This window comes from Natator depressus, chromosome 12, assembly GCF_965152275.1.
Source record: "Natator depressus isolate rNatDep1 chromosome 12, rNatDep2.hap1, whole genome shotgun sequence".
Taxonomy (NCBI): Eukaryota; Metazoa; Chordata; order Testudines; family Cheloniidae; genus Natator; species Natator depressus.
Window position 1 is genome coordinate 18,210,534 of NC_134245.1, and position 15,034 is coordinate 18,225,567.

A 15,034-nucleotide genomic window follows, 5' to 3' on the forward strand; every position below is an offset into this window, starting at 1 on the left:
GAGTTCAAAAGACAGACTATAAAGCATTATACAATTTTTTTTTTTTTTTTTTTTTTAGTCTCATGATTTTGGGGGTTCTGACTGATGATTTTGATCTCGAAGTTAGCAATACTGGGACTCTCAGTCTGAAATTTCTCTCTCTCCACCAGAGGAGGATCGAGGGGAGGCATAAGAAAGACTCAGTTGTTCAAATCCCTCTAGCGACCCTAACCTAAAGCACTGAAGGAAGAGAGAGTCCCCCTGATTTCCTTCATCTTTTGAAGAGTCTTACTGAGGGGATTCTCCAAGGAGGTGTTCTAAAGGCTTGTCTACACTGTACCTCTCTTCACATTAGCTGGGGTGTAAGCTAATGTGCACCAATGTGTCACACGCTAACTGGCCCTGCTGGTGCCCACTAAAAGTTCCCTAATGCATGTTAATGTAGACCCATTTCAAACAGCATTATATTAATATGCACTAGGGAACTTTTAGCACGTCAGCAGGGTCCACACAGACCAGTTAGTGCATGTCACGCTGCTGCATGTTACAGTTTACTCCCCAGCTAGTGACGACGAAGGCACTAGGTAGACAAGCCCTAAAATGAAATCTTTCCCTCAAACCGCATACGTCTGCAAAGTGCAGTAAGTCCTCAGCTCCTGGTTTCCCTGCTGCTCTGCATGGAGTGCAGCACAGGGGATAATCATCAGTGCTGGGTTCCTCTGCTTATCCTCACACATGACAAATCAATGCAGAAAAGACCATGCCATAGAGGTGCTGTTTCTTCTAGGTGTGCATGCACAACCAGACAGAGGGAATTTTCCAAAAATACACAGAGGATAGACTTTGAGGCAAGAGTTTACTGAGAGTTGTAAACGGCTCTGAGGTTTGCAGATTCCCTAGACAAGCTATAGCTACATATCCCTCCTCATGCAGCCCGTGAGGATGTAATAGTGGGATAAGGGTATCCTAACTCACCTTAAAAACTGAGGGTTTTTGTCCTCGGCTGTGGCAGCAGGTCATCATGGCCTAATCATTCCCAGCTGTTGCTGTGGGTCATCAGGCCCTAATGTCCTGGTTGTTGCTTCCAGCTCTTGTTGAAGGTTCCCAAGCCTCACTACCACTCTACCTCCTTCCCCCAGCAGATAACTATGTAGTGATGAGAGGGACAGCACCTCAGATGTGCAAGAAATGGCAGGCATTGAAGGGCTTCTTGGCCTGTTATTTCTTTCCACCCCATGCTCCCTCCCCACTCCTCTATTCTATAAGGTCAGAATATTCCTCAGTGTGGACCAGTCAAAATTTATCCCAGTATCACTATGGAAGATGGAAGGGCTGATTTCCTTCATGGTTAGGAACTCGTCATTCTAACTGGGAGAGATTTTCACCTGTGCATGAGTTTCTATTGCTTGAGCTGAAGGACAGGTCTCTTAGCCAAGGCTATAGCAGGCTCAGCAATTTCTAGGAGGCCTAGCCACCACTAGAGGGACAGAGCGCCACTCCGAGCAAGCAGAGGTTACATACTCCTCATGGGCAGAGAAGCATGTCCCTGAGCTTCAGAGACTTTCCCAGTTGAATTGCCTGAATTCCCTGTACGGGCCACCACTTGTAACACCAACCCATGCAGGGTCATTGGCAGTAGGGATCAAACATGGGACCTCCTCGCTATATAGCCTTTGACAAGTAGCCAGTTCCAAGCAAGCATATCTCAGCCCGATCCTTCACACATGAAAATAAATATGGCGGTCATCAGGCCAAAAAGAACAAACAAAGAAGAATTGTTATCTGACACCCTATTGCCCCACATGCCTTCACAAGTAATGCTAACGGATGGCCAAACTGCAGCTCGCGGAGTTTGTGGCTCTTTTACAATTAAAGTGCAGCTCACGGAGCCCCCCGCCCACCCAAAACCCACCATTCTCCACCTACCAGATGAGGGGGAGCTCAGGGCTTCTGCCCTGTGGGAGGGTAGTGGGGCTAGTGGCTTCTGCCTAGCAGAGAGGGGGATCTTGGGGCTTCAGCCCCACAGGGCACCCCTGCCAGGGCTTCAGCCTCGAGAACCCCTCACCAAAGGGCTGAAGCCCTGAGCCTTGGCAGGTGCCTCCTGAGGGGCTGAAGCCCTGAGATCTTCCTCCCCTGAGGGCAGAAGCCCCTAGCCTCACCACGCCACTATAGGGCTGAAGCCCGGAGCTCTGGCTGGTGTGCTCCAGCTCTCGAACTTTTGAAGATTGTCGTATGCAGCTCGGAGGGTCAGTAAGTTTGGCCACCCCTGAATACTAACTTGGGTGGATGGCATTTCAAGGATGGTCCCTCTTAATTTCTTTAAAAAACATTTTTTTTTAATTGCATGGCCTAATGGCCTCTCCCTGACGAAGAAGATGAGTCATGACAAGTGCTTTCTTTGTGCTTTATTCTCCAGCATCAAAGGAACTTCAAAAATTCCATTTCCAGGTGGCTGAGATATTGTATCTCAGAAGCATACAAGTCAAAAAATGTAACTCTGTCTTGCAATATTAGAGCTCACTCCCTCAGAGCTGTGGCAGCTTCATGGACAGAAATATCACATTCCTCATACAAGGACATGAGTAAAGTAATCAGCTGGCCATTTATTCATACCACCTTCAGATTCTACAAGCTGGACATCCAGTCATCATCTGATGAAGCCTTCAGTAGGTGGGTGCTCCTCCCTGTAATATCCCTGTAAAATTAGGAAAGGGTTATATTCTTTTGCATCTGTACATAACTGTGTATACAGTACGCTCCCATTTATCTGAACAGCCTGGGGGACATCTGAAACTTTCAGATAATTGGGTGTTTGGATAAACAGTAGTGCTATTTTGAACTGCATTTTCACCTGGGGGGTCTTACTGTGGATCTGGATAGCTACGGATTTTGGATAAAGCAAATTCAGGTACCTGTAATTATACTGCAGTTCCACCACCCCAAGTGGACACTGCTATGAAAATCCCAATGTCATGCACCTGTGGAACTCATTATGAATAAAAATAGAAAAAAATTATCTGTGCCTTACCTGAAAATGTCCTTTCTTGGAGTAATGAGGTCCATGGATCCAACCCACACCAAAAGGGCTGTTAATTGGAAAAATATATGGTATTATTATTTGGTACTCAGTTTGTTACTCTTCAAATTCCTTGCTCTGCTGTAGGATTGTTTTATTTAGTCTTAATGTTTTATTTTCCTTGCCAATATAGAGTGGTTAATTTTCCTAGGTATGGAAAATGTCTTAACTGGCAGTTTCTCAGAGGTGGAGCCACACCTCCCTGCCCCCGATTGACAGATGTTGTCTGTCTCCAAGGCTCCATAGAGCAGTGAGACAGTGTCATGGAACTGTGGTCCTCATTACTCCTAGAAAGGAAATTTTGGGGGGGAGGCATGGATAAATTTCCCTGTTCCCTTTCTGATGAAGGAAAAAGACTCCAGTGTTCAAGTATCAGGGTAGCAGCCGTGTTAGTCTGTATCCGCAAAAAGAACAGGAGTACTTGTGGCACCTTAGAGGCTAACAAATTTATTAGAGCATAAGCTTTCATGAGCTACAGCTCACTTCATCGGATGTGAGTAGTAAGTAGTAAGACTCTCATTCAGTTAAGCTGCTCTGTAGTCTTGCACAAAACGTATTTAACTTGGAACTGGTGGCGTGGCATGGCAGGCTACTATATCTGTGACCTTCTCTCTCTTGCTGTAAAGTTGGGGAGAGGAACACACTCCCATTTCTCAACTACTATTTAAAATCTCATTGGTTTTCTTATTTCCATTAACTTCAATGAGCCTATGACAATCTGTATCGGTTAAGGATCCTCCCCCTAGTGTCCAATGTCCTAGTGCCATAGAATGTAGCATGTAGAGTTCTCAGAAGTTAAATTGAGCCTGCTTTCTAATATAGACACAGTCTGGGATTGTAGAGAGTAATCAGAGTTAGCTGTCAAGGTAAGTGAAGGGTGTGCATTTTTAAGAAATAAACTCCTGAAGAGAGTCTTATCATTTAAATTACTTAACATCGGTTGCATCCGATGAAGTGAGCTGAATTCAAGTGCCAGAATTCAACATCTAGAATAAAACAGTTCTGGGTTCAGTTTCTTTGGCACAACAAATGGCCAGATCTTCAGTTGCTGTAAAATGGTTTAATTCTGTTAAAGTCAAGGTGCTTTGTTTCTGTAGCTTCAGTAATAGCTATTGCACTTTAAATTCACACCCTACATTAATTCGAAACAACTTTCAAGTGCAGACAAGCCCAAAGTAGTTTTCTAGCTCACTTGACATCAAATCCAATGCACTCTTTCCCTAACTGGCAACACTCATTCTGATAACTTAATGCAGGCAATAGCCAATACTGTTGGTGAACATCTGTGTGTGTCTGATCTCGTCTCTTGCAGAATCTGTCAATCTTAAAACACACTGCATACACATGCCCACTTTCATGTGCATACTGGCTTCCTTAACTTCCATCTTTGGAGTGCTGATGAGAAGAGTCCAGCGCCTTTATATGTATACATTGTGGTCTTTGTCCTTTTGTCCCAATTTCATACTTGCCAACATTTGAAAGCCAAAACATGGACATCAACATCTCAACTGTATTAGAAAACTTTTGGGGAAGAAGGTAAGGTTCTCTGCTGCACCTCAAGAGGGAGGTGAGTAAGGCTTTAAGCCATCTTTGTGCTCTTCTGATTCTGGGCTGTTTGGGTCAAAGTGGCCCCTAGTATAACTTAACCCTGCAGGGGCTTTTCACGGTCTCCACAGAACTACATTTCATTCCCCACCTCCAGCACACTCCATATGCCAGAGCTGGGAACAGAGTCCTTTGGAATACAGTCTCTGGCTGCATTCCTCACTTCCTCTGCTAAGGATTTCTCTCCTAAGTCAGTGCTTTGAGTGGGAAACAATAGGGACAGTCCTGTCTAAATAGTGGATGATAGTGAGTATTATATATTCTGCTTCACCATGTTTAGGGTCTTATAGCATGCCCGTCTCCATGGTAGCTGAATGCCTTGGCGTTTTGTATCCTGTCTTTTTTGTTCTTGCTGAGAAGTTCAAATTTGTGTAATATTGTGTGTAACAGACAAGAAAACATGGTACCTGTTCTGAAGAGTTTACGATCCAAGGGTTAGATTATGTAGTACCCAGCATAAGCAATGGGGTCACAATCTGGCTCTAAATCTCTGCCTCTCATTCAGAGCCTTACTCAGGCTGTTGGAATCTGTCTCTAGCTAGTTTTTGGAAGAGTGCTTCTGAGTGGTAATGGCATAAGTTTCTGAACAGATCTTATGGGGAAGGACATTGACTCATACAGTGCTTTTATTGACTCTGACGTGGTCTCCTTCTCGTTCACAAGCTCACGGGCTGCATTTTATATGAACGCCTCTCTCTCACTGATGCTTTTCTGCACTGTGTCCTATTTCTAGGTGAAGGCCTGATTATCTTCTGAATGGTTCTCCCCCGTGGAAGACTTGTAGTTCCCTCTACTGTGATGTATGCAGTATGACATGCTCTTTTAATAAAAAAGCTATTTGATTCTGCAAGATTTTAAGACCTCCTAATGTGCTGTCAACTGAGTAAGTTGTCATATTCTATTACTAGAGGGGTTCTGATTTGTGGAAGAATCTGCTTATAAAACTATGCACATATCTGATATGTTCCCATTTCCACCTGCTGGCAGAGGGCATAAACCCAGCAGGCCTGTACCTGTACAGCAGAGCTCTCAAGGATATTTAACCTATTATTCAGTGCAATCTCAACCAGACCTCCAGGTCTGTGTGTGCATAATTTTGTGCATATGCATTTTGGTATGCTAATATCTGTGCGCACAGTTGAAAGACTGTAATGCCTGGGCATAGTTGATAAGCTGTTCACGCACAAATGGGTTTTGTGCATGCAAATTCTTTTACATACATGTGCATACTTATGCTCAAAACATGTGGTTACATCTTACTCCTGAAACAGTGCGGCTATGTAGACTACATTCCTCGTGACTTCTCAGGGAAACCAACCAGTTTTACTACCTTAATTACAACTGATTAAACCCCATAACATTTCATTATATCTAAAATGATTGCATCATCACTACAAAAATAAGACACTGTCTCCCCCTTTAAAAAAAAAAAAAACACATTCCAAAGAATGAGGAACAGTCAGTATAAAATTGAGACAGTTTAACTCTGTAAAATATTGCTAATTCTTTGATTAAGACTTGTATTGAATTTCTGAATATAAAACATTTTAAAACCCCAAATTCTAAGCAAGTATGTTCTAAGAGCAAGCTCTTTTAGAGCCAAGAGGGCCCAAAATTTTCTGAAAACAGACTCCATTTCAGTACATGTGACATTTTACAGCTTCTCAGGAGCAAATAACTGGCACATTTTGAAAGAAAAGCAATTATTTATACACGTGAGTCGCATCATACGTGCATTTAACTTATGCGAATTCAACTATACGTGCTCAGCAAAAAAAAAAAAGAAAAATAACAAGATACCTGTAAATAGTTTGGGCGATTCCACCCACCATTCCACTTAATTAACATATGCCCCAGAGTGAGCGTGAGATGGGAGATGTGAATCTGCTGTGCCCTCAGTCGGTCTCAGTTCCTGCGTGCCTCTCATAGTGGGAGCATCTCGTCATGCTGAGTGTGATTCTAGTGTTTAAAGATACGTATTTTTCATACAACATGACCCCTAAACACAAGCCAACTACTTCATCTGGTGCTCAACCAAAGAAACAGCGATCTGTTCCAACGCTGGAGGAAAAACTGGATGTGTTGGACTTATTGAGAGATGGTATGTCAGTCTCCAACGTGGTGTATAAATATGGCTGCAACTAATCTAGCATCCGTGCCATCAAGATTTGAGAGAAATTCGTCAAGCTGTGGCATCAAGTGCTGCAGTAACTGCTACGGTGACGAGCCAGGTGCGTGATAAGACTTTAGTGAAGACTGAAAAGGCATTAAACTTACGTCTGAAAGACATGAACTGTAAATGTGTGCCTATCGATGGCAACACATTGCGAGAAAAGGCTCTTAGCCTCTATGCACTGTTCAAACCTCCCGCCGAAGAGGGACAGCCTTCTGATGAGAAGGAATGCAAAGCCAGCCAAGGTTGGCTTAACAGTTTTAGGAACTGCTTCTGCCTCAAAAACGTGCAGACTACTGGTGACGTTGCATCTGCCAATGAAGAATGATTTAATTTCTGAATACAATCCCTCTATGGAACGAAGCCTCAAAATCACACGTAGTATTATGGACAATTTGAGACGGTATCAAGAAATGTTTGAGCAGCTCAAGAGACAACAGCGACAGTTGCCGATCACCATGTTTTTCAAGGAAAAACAACCAGCAGCAGATGAGCCTACGCAATCAACTTCTCGAGCTGAACCAGAGCCAACCACTTAGTCTACGACTCACTCTCTGTCACCCAAGCTCTCTATCGCCTTCGTCTCCTGGATCGACATCAAGCCCTGATGACCCCCTGTAATTACCTCTGTGTAATTACCCCCTGTAATTAAAAATACAGTACTGTAAAATTATATTTTGCATATGTACTCTTTATTAAATACTGTACATTACTGTATACATTATACATGTATACATATTACTGTACAGGGTTGTATACACAAAACCATGTACAGTATACTGTACTTTATGAGTGATTTAAGGGATTTTCAAGGGTAATTTTGACTATATGCGATTTTAGCCTTACGCGCTGACTTTAGAACCTAACCCCCGCGTAAGATGTGACTCCACTGTATCATGATCAAAATCTGGAAACTATGTTCTAATGACTGCATTGTAACTGTGCCAATTTACACCATTTGAGCATCTGGCCTTATTTCTTTTTCTCAACCACAAATGATAGAATAGGTGAGCCAGTCCTTTGAGTATCAGACTACTGTGACCTGTTGTTCCACTGTCTAGTTTATAAATGGAAGTACATTATTCAAGGTGATGGGTCTTTTTATCCCTGGCATTGCAAATTTTAATCATCATTAGGGCCCTACCAAATTCACAGCCATGAAAAACATGTTGTAGACCGTGAAATCTGGTCTCCCCCTGTGAAATCTGGCCTTTGTGTGTTTTTACCCTATACTATACAGATTTCACAGGGGAGACCAGCATTTCTCAAATTGGGGGGCCGGACCCAAAAGGGAGTTGTGGGCAGGGGGATCACAAGGTTATTTTAGGGAGGTCACGGTATTGCCACCCTTACTTCTGAGCTGCCTTCAGAACTGGGCAGCCGGAGAGTGGAGACTGTTGGCCAGGTGCCCAGCTCTTGAAGGCAACACCCTGCCAGCAGCAGTGCAGAAGTAAGGGTGGCAATACCATACCATGCCACCCTTACTTCTGCACTGCTGCCTTCAGAGGTGGGTGGCCAGAGAGTGGCAGCTGCTGACTGAGGGCCCAGTTCTGCAGGCAGTAGCACAGAAGTAAGGGTGGCAATACCATACCATGCCAGCTTTTCTTCTGTGCTGCCGTTTGGCAGCGGCTCTGCCTTCAGAGCAGGGCTCCCGGCTGGCAGCCGCCGCTCTCCAGCTGGTTAGCTCTGAAGGCAGCACTGCTGCCAACAGCAGCACAGAAGTAGGGGTAGCGGTACCACAATCCCCCCTACAATAACCTTGCCACCTCTCCAGAACTCCTTTTTGGTCAGGACCCCTCCAATTACAACACCATGAAATTTCAGATATAAATAGCTAAAATCATGAAATATACGATTTTAAAAATCCTATGACCATGAAATTGACCAAAATGAACCTTGAATTTGGTAGGGCCCTACTGATAATGAAATATGTTGTAAGAGAAAACACGGTCCAGCAAGGTTACCAGCAAGAAAATAAAATGAGGTTTTCATCCGAATAAAAACAAAAACAGACTAGTCGGCACGGTGGCAGCATGTTCTAATAGATGAAGAACCAGTTGTCACTTGTAAAGCCAAAATCCATACACTCCAGGTCAAAAGAAAAAAAAAGAGCATGTTATTAAAATGATTAGCTGACAGAAAACAGTCCATAGTACCTTTAAAACATCCCCTACTAGGAAATATGTATGTTGATGGCACTAAAGTAACTGCAGGGGGAGCCAGTAGCCAGTTCTTTCAAAAGGAGATGAAACAATTTCTCAGCCATTACGAAAAAAGGAGTGTGCTTATATGGGGATGTGTGATCATAGCAAACATTTGCACAGTTACTCAGACTTAACACAGAAGTTTGTTTCTTTGTCCCCTTGTTTCTTTGTGCTCCCCCATTGCACTGTCAGTATCCATTGGATGTCTCTTGCCCTTATAGTTAAATTGTAAACTGTTGAGGGCAGGGACCATCTTTTTGTTCTCTGTTGGTACAGTGATTAGCACAATGGGGTCTTGGTCCATGATCAGTGTGAAATTGCAAAGAGCCTGAAAAAACTGGAAGAGCATGAAGGTCAGATCCTAGCCTGGCAGGACTTTGAGGGGGAAGGAGGAGGAGGATATGCGGTGGAGGTTTATAAATCGGTTTCCACAGGAAATGTTTACAACAGAGGGCTTTGAATTAGAAGTGTTTCCCAAGCGGTGGGTCCCAGGAAGGGTCTAGGTGGGTCACGCATGCCCCAGAGGCACTCTCACCCCACAATTTCCCTAGGGAAGCAGCAGACAGTGATATCTGGGCAGTGGCAGCAGCAGCAGCGCAGAGGAAGCAGCAGGAGCCAGAATGAAGACAGTCAGTGAGTGCCCTGGTAGCAATTATGGTACGTGTACACACACACACACACACACACACACACACACACACACACACACACACACACACACACACACACACACACACACACACGTTTTTATTAAAATATATAACCTACAAAGATGGCCTTGCTTATAATAACCTTTCTCCAAAAACACTTTAAAAGAAAGCAAAGGTGTGTCCCATCCAGTTCCTTTCAAAGTAAGGTACTTTCTCCATAAATGAATTGCCTAGATAACATTTTATATCATCTAGAGACACAGTTCTACAATCTAATATCAGAATAAGAAAAGCAGTTCAATGTTTTCTTTAGCATTGCTATAAGCATCAAAGAATAAACTAGCATATTTAGTAAGAGATAGGTCCCCATCTTACTCCAGCTGAAGTCAATAATAAAACAGGGTGGAGGAAAAGAAAAAGATGGTCATAACCTTCTACCACTGATTATACTGGGTCCTGATTCCTCACAAAGTTCCTCTCTGCAGAGGAGCATGAGGAAGTACTAGTATTGATGAAGCTCCATAATGAATTAAAAGAAAAACAGTTCATGTTTCCTTTAGGAAAAGCCAATTAGAAATGAGGTAAATGATGGCATTTCTTTGTACTTTGTTCCTCTGAAAAAAAAGACTCTCTAGACATGCCATGAGGTTCAATAGCAATTATTTCCCTATCAAATCAGCTCCATTTATGACAGAAAAGATATTTTATTTTCCCCTCCCTAATTATCAACCCTGCAAACTCACCTTGGGATCTAAGATTCAAGGTGGGCTACAAAAAGAAAAGGAGTACCTGTGGCACCATAGAGACTAACCAATTTATTTGAGCATAAGCTTTCGTGAGCTACAGCTCACTTCATCGGATGCATACTGTGGAAAGCACAGAAGATCTTTTTATACACACAAACCATGAAAAAATGGGTGTTTACCACTACAAAAGGTTTTCCACTTAGATTTTTCCATCCAAGCTCTTTTTTGATCCATTCCTATTTTTCCCCTTCAGTGTTTTTTTTTTAAAATGTCATAATCAAGGCTCTGACTCACCAAAGCCCTTTAGCAGGTACATAAGTGCTTTGCTGAATCAGGGCCAAAGAAAGCAAAAATACATCACAACCATCAGGGACACACTGAACACTCGCACAAGGATATTAGAATAGGAATGTGGAATCATTGGGACTTGCTTCTTCAGCCCTTTAGACATGTGCATAGACCCATTAAAGTTAATTGAGTAAAGTCTGCAGGCTGGGCTCCTGCTGAGCTGTATGACAATCAAATACTATATTGTGTACTAAACATCTTTAAGGAGTCTCTATTTAGAAGTCTGTGCCATGGTTCATGGATAGCTATTTCAATTGTATTTGAATTACTTCCAGAGACTGCTTTCTCTTACCTAGGTTTTTACTTATTTTCTGACCCATTCTAAAAAGAAAACAGTTTCAGTGTATAGATTTCAGCTTGATCTGAGTGAGTTGGCTCGAGCATGGACACTTTATATTGATCCTCCAGGCAGACATGCAGTCTTCCTCAATGAACTCTTAGGCTTACTCAACAGATAAGCCAGCTGGGGAGGGTTCAGCAGCTAAAACAAATGCCCTTCCCCAGACCATATGCTCTCCCCTTGACCATATGCCCTCTGTGACAGTTCTGGATTAACCCAGTGTGTGTGATGGCAGATGGCATCTTTGCAGACCATTGGAATAACTAATGGAACCTCTGGTATTTAAAAAAAAAAAAAAACAACAGACTCTGCTAGTCAGCAAAAGGATGAGTTAGCCGGGAGTTTTTCCATATCTTTTTTCTATATTGTCACAGTGCTTTGATTTCTTCGCCAGAAGCAGTAGAAATCTATAGACAGGAGAAACATCTGGCATAGGCTTAGAAGATTTGTTTTAAATGATTTTTAAAATAACATAAAAACCCAGGTAAGGACACATCCCAGATATAACTGATGAGGTAAGTGGAACAAATTGCCTGACCATAATCTAGTAATCTTGCAAAATCTGGCATAAGAGACGTGGCACCTCCAAACTTCACAGTGTGTTACACTAGTTCACAGATTGGCTCTCTGTAGTTTTTTGTCCATTAATAATTTCATTTAATGAATTATAAGAACTGATGTGTTCCATATTCTGATTGTAAGTTTGTCAGTCACAGCGACTTAATTAATTGACTCAATAACTTTAAAGAGGCTAGTATCTCTGCATAATCACTTTGTATATGACTCTCCACAGGACAAGGAAGATTTAACAAGATACTTGTGTAATCTGGGAGTAATGCCACCATATTGTAAATTTTCGTTCAGTGGAGGCTGAGCTAATCAATACAGAGGCAGCTGCTCAGAAGTCTCTGTGGTTAAACAGACCAGTCATCTTTTCATCACTATTTAAATACAGAGGAATTCCTAAGGAGACAAACACTTGTAGAAGGTTTCAGCGTAGCAGCCGTGTTAGTCTGTATTCGCAAAAAGAAAAGGAGTACTTGTGGCACCTTAGAGACTAACAAATTTATTTACTCCTTTTCTTTTTACTTGTAAGAGGCTTACCTCACAACTGTCAGTGCACACAGATTAATGGCATGGCAATTACACCAAAAATGTTGTGATCGTTATTTCACTTTTAAGTAAGGCTTTCATTGCCTGCTGTATATGTTTTCTTAAAACCACAAACAGTTTCTTTTTTGAAAAATAGCTTGTGTACATAAGTTTTAAGTAAATACTTATAGGGCAATATTCATAACAGGAGTTTTGGTGGAGGATAAACTAAGGCCTGGGAACAACTGAGAAAGCAAAAACCATGAAATATTTTGGAAGTATGTCAGGAGCTCTTTTGGGCCATTAGGCTTTGATTTCATACCAACATACAATCAAACCTTCACATGTTATGGGGCAAATCAGCTCGGCTGCAGCAGGCAGGCATCCAAATATCCATTTGGTGTATCATGCACATAGCCATTGTGCTGCAGGAGAATGTCAGTCGTTTCAGAATGATTTTTAATAATTTCTAGCAAAACAATTATGCCTTTTGCCAAGTTACTACAACAGATACTACTTTATCAACACATGAACATTCATGCGATCGCTACTTCATTATAGCAGTTATTGGCAAGATAAGAACCCTATCGTGTTCCCAAGTGTAATTAATACCTTAGACATGCAGGCAAACTCAGTGATTATCAGCATGGGAATTACACAGACATAAATTTACCTGGTTCAATGTTTCATTGCTTTCAATTTCTTTAAAAGAAGGGTTTGCTGCAATGTCCTCAGTCACCATTCTCCTTGCTCCATAAGCAGATTGTTGTGGAATAGTTTGTAGCCACCTTCCATCCCAGAGGTACCTGAAGTTCAGTGGTGGTGAAGGGATACAGAATAAAATTTTTAAAAGCCATGACTTAGGAGCCTGAGTCCCATTTTCAAAGGGGATTTAGGCACTTAGGCCCAGATCATTAAAGGTATTTAGGCTCCTAATGTCTGTTGGTTTCAATGGGAGTTAGGTGCCTAAATACATTTGAGAAGCTGGGCCCTAGGAGCCTCATTGCTAGTCAGTGGGAGTTAGATGCCTACAGATGCAGATAGATGTCTACAGGATATTCAGAAGTGCCTGGATGCTTACCACCTACTGAAGTCCTTTCTGTTCTAAAATCAGTTTTATTCTGGAATAGTGTCCTCACCTGGGGAGTTACACCAGCAGAGTTGTCATGGAACAATTATAAAAATAGTTATGTCAGTTAATTTCCCCATGTAGACAAGTCTTTAGTTTTAACTATCTTGCTGCTCTGTATAAAATATCAAGGTATAAAATTTTAGTAATATTTTATTGAAGATGCAATATAGATATGTATGTCATATTGTATGTCATAATGCCGGAGGGGATTTTGGTGCTTATAAATGAGGAGTAATTTCTCTTTTTTTCAGAATCTGAGTTCAAAGTTTTGGTTTTTCAATGTAGCTTTTTATTGAAGTCTTGTCAATACATCAGAATCAGATATAAAATATACTGTGAGTAAACATTCTTAGAATAATCACACCTGTACATTGACTTGAGATTTCAACCTTTCCTCCTTTGAGCTGGAGGTGGTGTGGGATATCATTCCGGGAGGATCATCAAGGCCCTTCAGTCTGTGATAGGCAGAAAGCCCCCCAGAGCTCTCTAGTGCATGGGGGAGCATGGACACTGCTACACCACATATAGAAGTGCAGCATAGTTACCTCCCCACAACTCTGTTGGTAGGCACAGGAGGTAGTGGTCTACTCCTGGTGGGGAACAACTTGCATGCAGTTCTGTCCTCCTTCAAGTGCAAGGGCTGCAAATCTTGTTGATGATTCAAGGACTGAGGAAGGTTTCTTGCTCCCTCCCCTTCTTTCCCCCTATACCTGCATAACAGCAGGTCATGATCTATCTAGCTCTATATACATTTGAAAGTTAATATCTGCATACCATAATAGTTGTACACCATACTCCGGTGACACAGGGGACCTGGAAAATCTCTGATACTTCACAAAGGCTGAGTTGGGTCTGTCCAATTTCAGTTTAAATTGTCCTTTTGTCTCTGTCTCCTGTGCTGCGACACCTAAGGATGTTCTGTCATGTCACTTAAAAAAGGAGACCATGCAGCTTTTCATTTCTTCAGTTTGTTTTGAAACAAATACATGTGGCGCTCCATTTCCACCTGTTGCCACTCTTAACCACTTTCTATAAGAAGGCAGAAGTGCTAACCTCCATGTCCTGACTGTAGTGTGTTTCTCCGCCAAAAGCTTTGTATATTCTTCTGTGTTCTGGCATCTGTTATTTCTGGATTATATTTTGCTCATTATTTCCAGCAGGGAGATCTCAATACCTTTCATTTTGGGTGACAGTTGCTGTTTCTGGCAATATGTCTATATATTTTGGGACAGTACTATATAATTTGGTCCAAGCTCCCTTCTCCATTGCAGTTTCTCCAATAATGTAATTTCCATAGCCCCTTATCTGGAAGCAGGGGAACAGAATCTATGTACAAGTGATATGGTGTTCCCATCAAATTATAGGCAGTAGCACGACATCCTGTATTATCTGATTACATTCTTCTTATATTTAGAAGTCAAATGCTTTCCCCCATTCTTTAAGGCTTATTTTGTTCACTTTGTTCTACCTGTTTTTCCTTTCCATGGAGAATCCTGGAATAAAACTGTCTTCAATTCAGTTATGTCTTGAGTTATTTGTACGTCATTTTTTTTCTGTTGAAACACTACACGGCTGGAAACACTTACAAAAGGAAATTACAAAAATCCCTTCTATTCCTGATGTTCCTCAGTGGTATAAACTCTTAAATAAAGTAGTGTATAATATTTCCTGATAAGCTACTTTCTCAAT

General features: G+C 41.9%; 1 long non-coding RNA gene across 4 annotated transcripts in view; it reads right to left on the minus strand.

Moving 5' to 3' along the window:
- Positions 1–2,395: 2,395 nt before the first annotated feature.
- Positions 2,396–15,034, minus strand: part of LOC141996844 (uncharacterized) — a 65,672-nt gene continuing 53,033 nt past the window's right edge. For all 4 annotated transcript variants that reach the window (XR_012641622.1, XR_012641623.1, XR_012641624.1 and 1 more), the window contains exons 2-4: positions 12,887–13,019; positions 3,008–3,065; positions 2,396–2,674 (exon numbers count right to left, since the gene is read on the minus strand). This is a non-coding gene — a long non-coding RNA (uncharacterized LOC141996844). The remainder of the gene's footprint in view (positions 2,675–3,007; positions 3,066–12,886; positions 13,020–15,034) is intronic.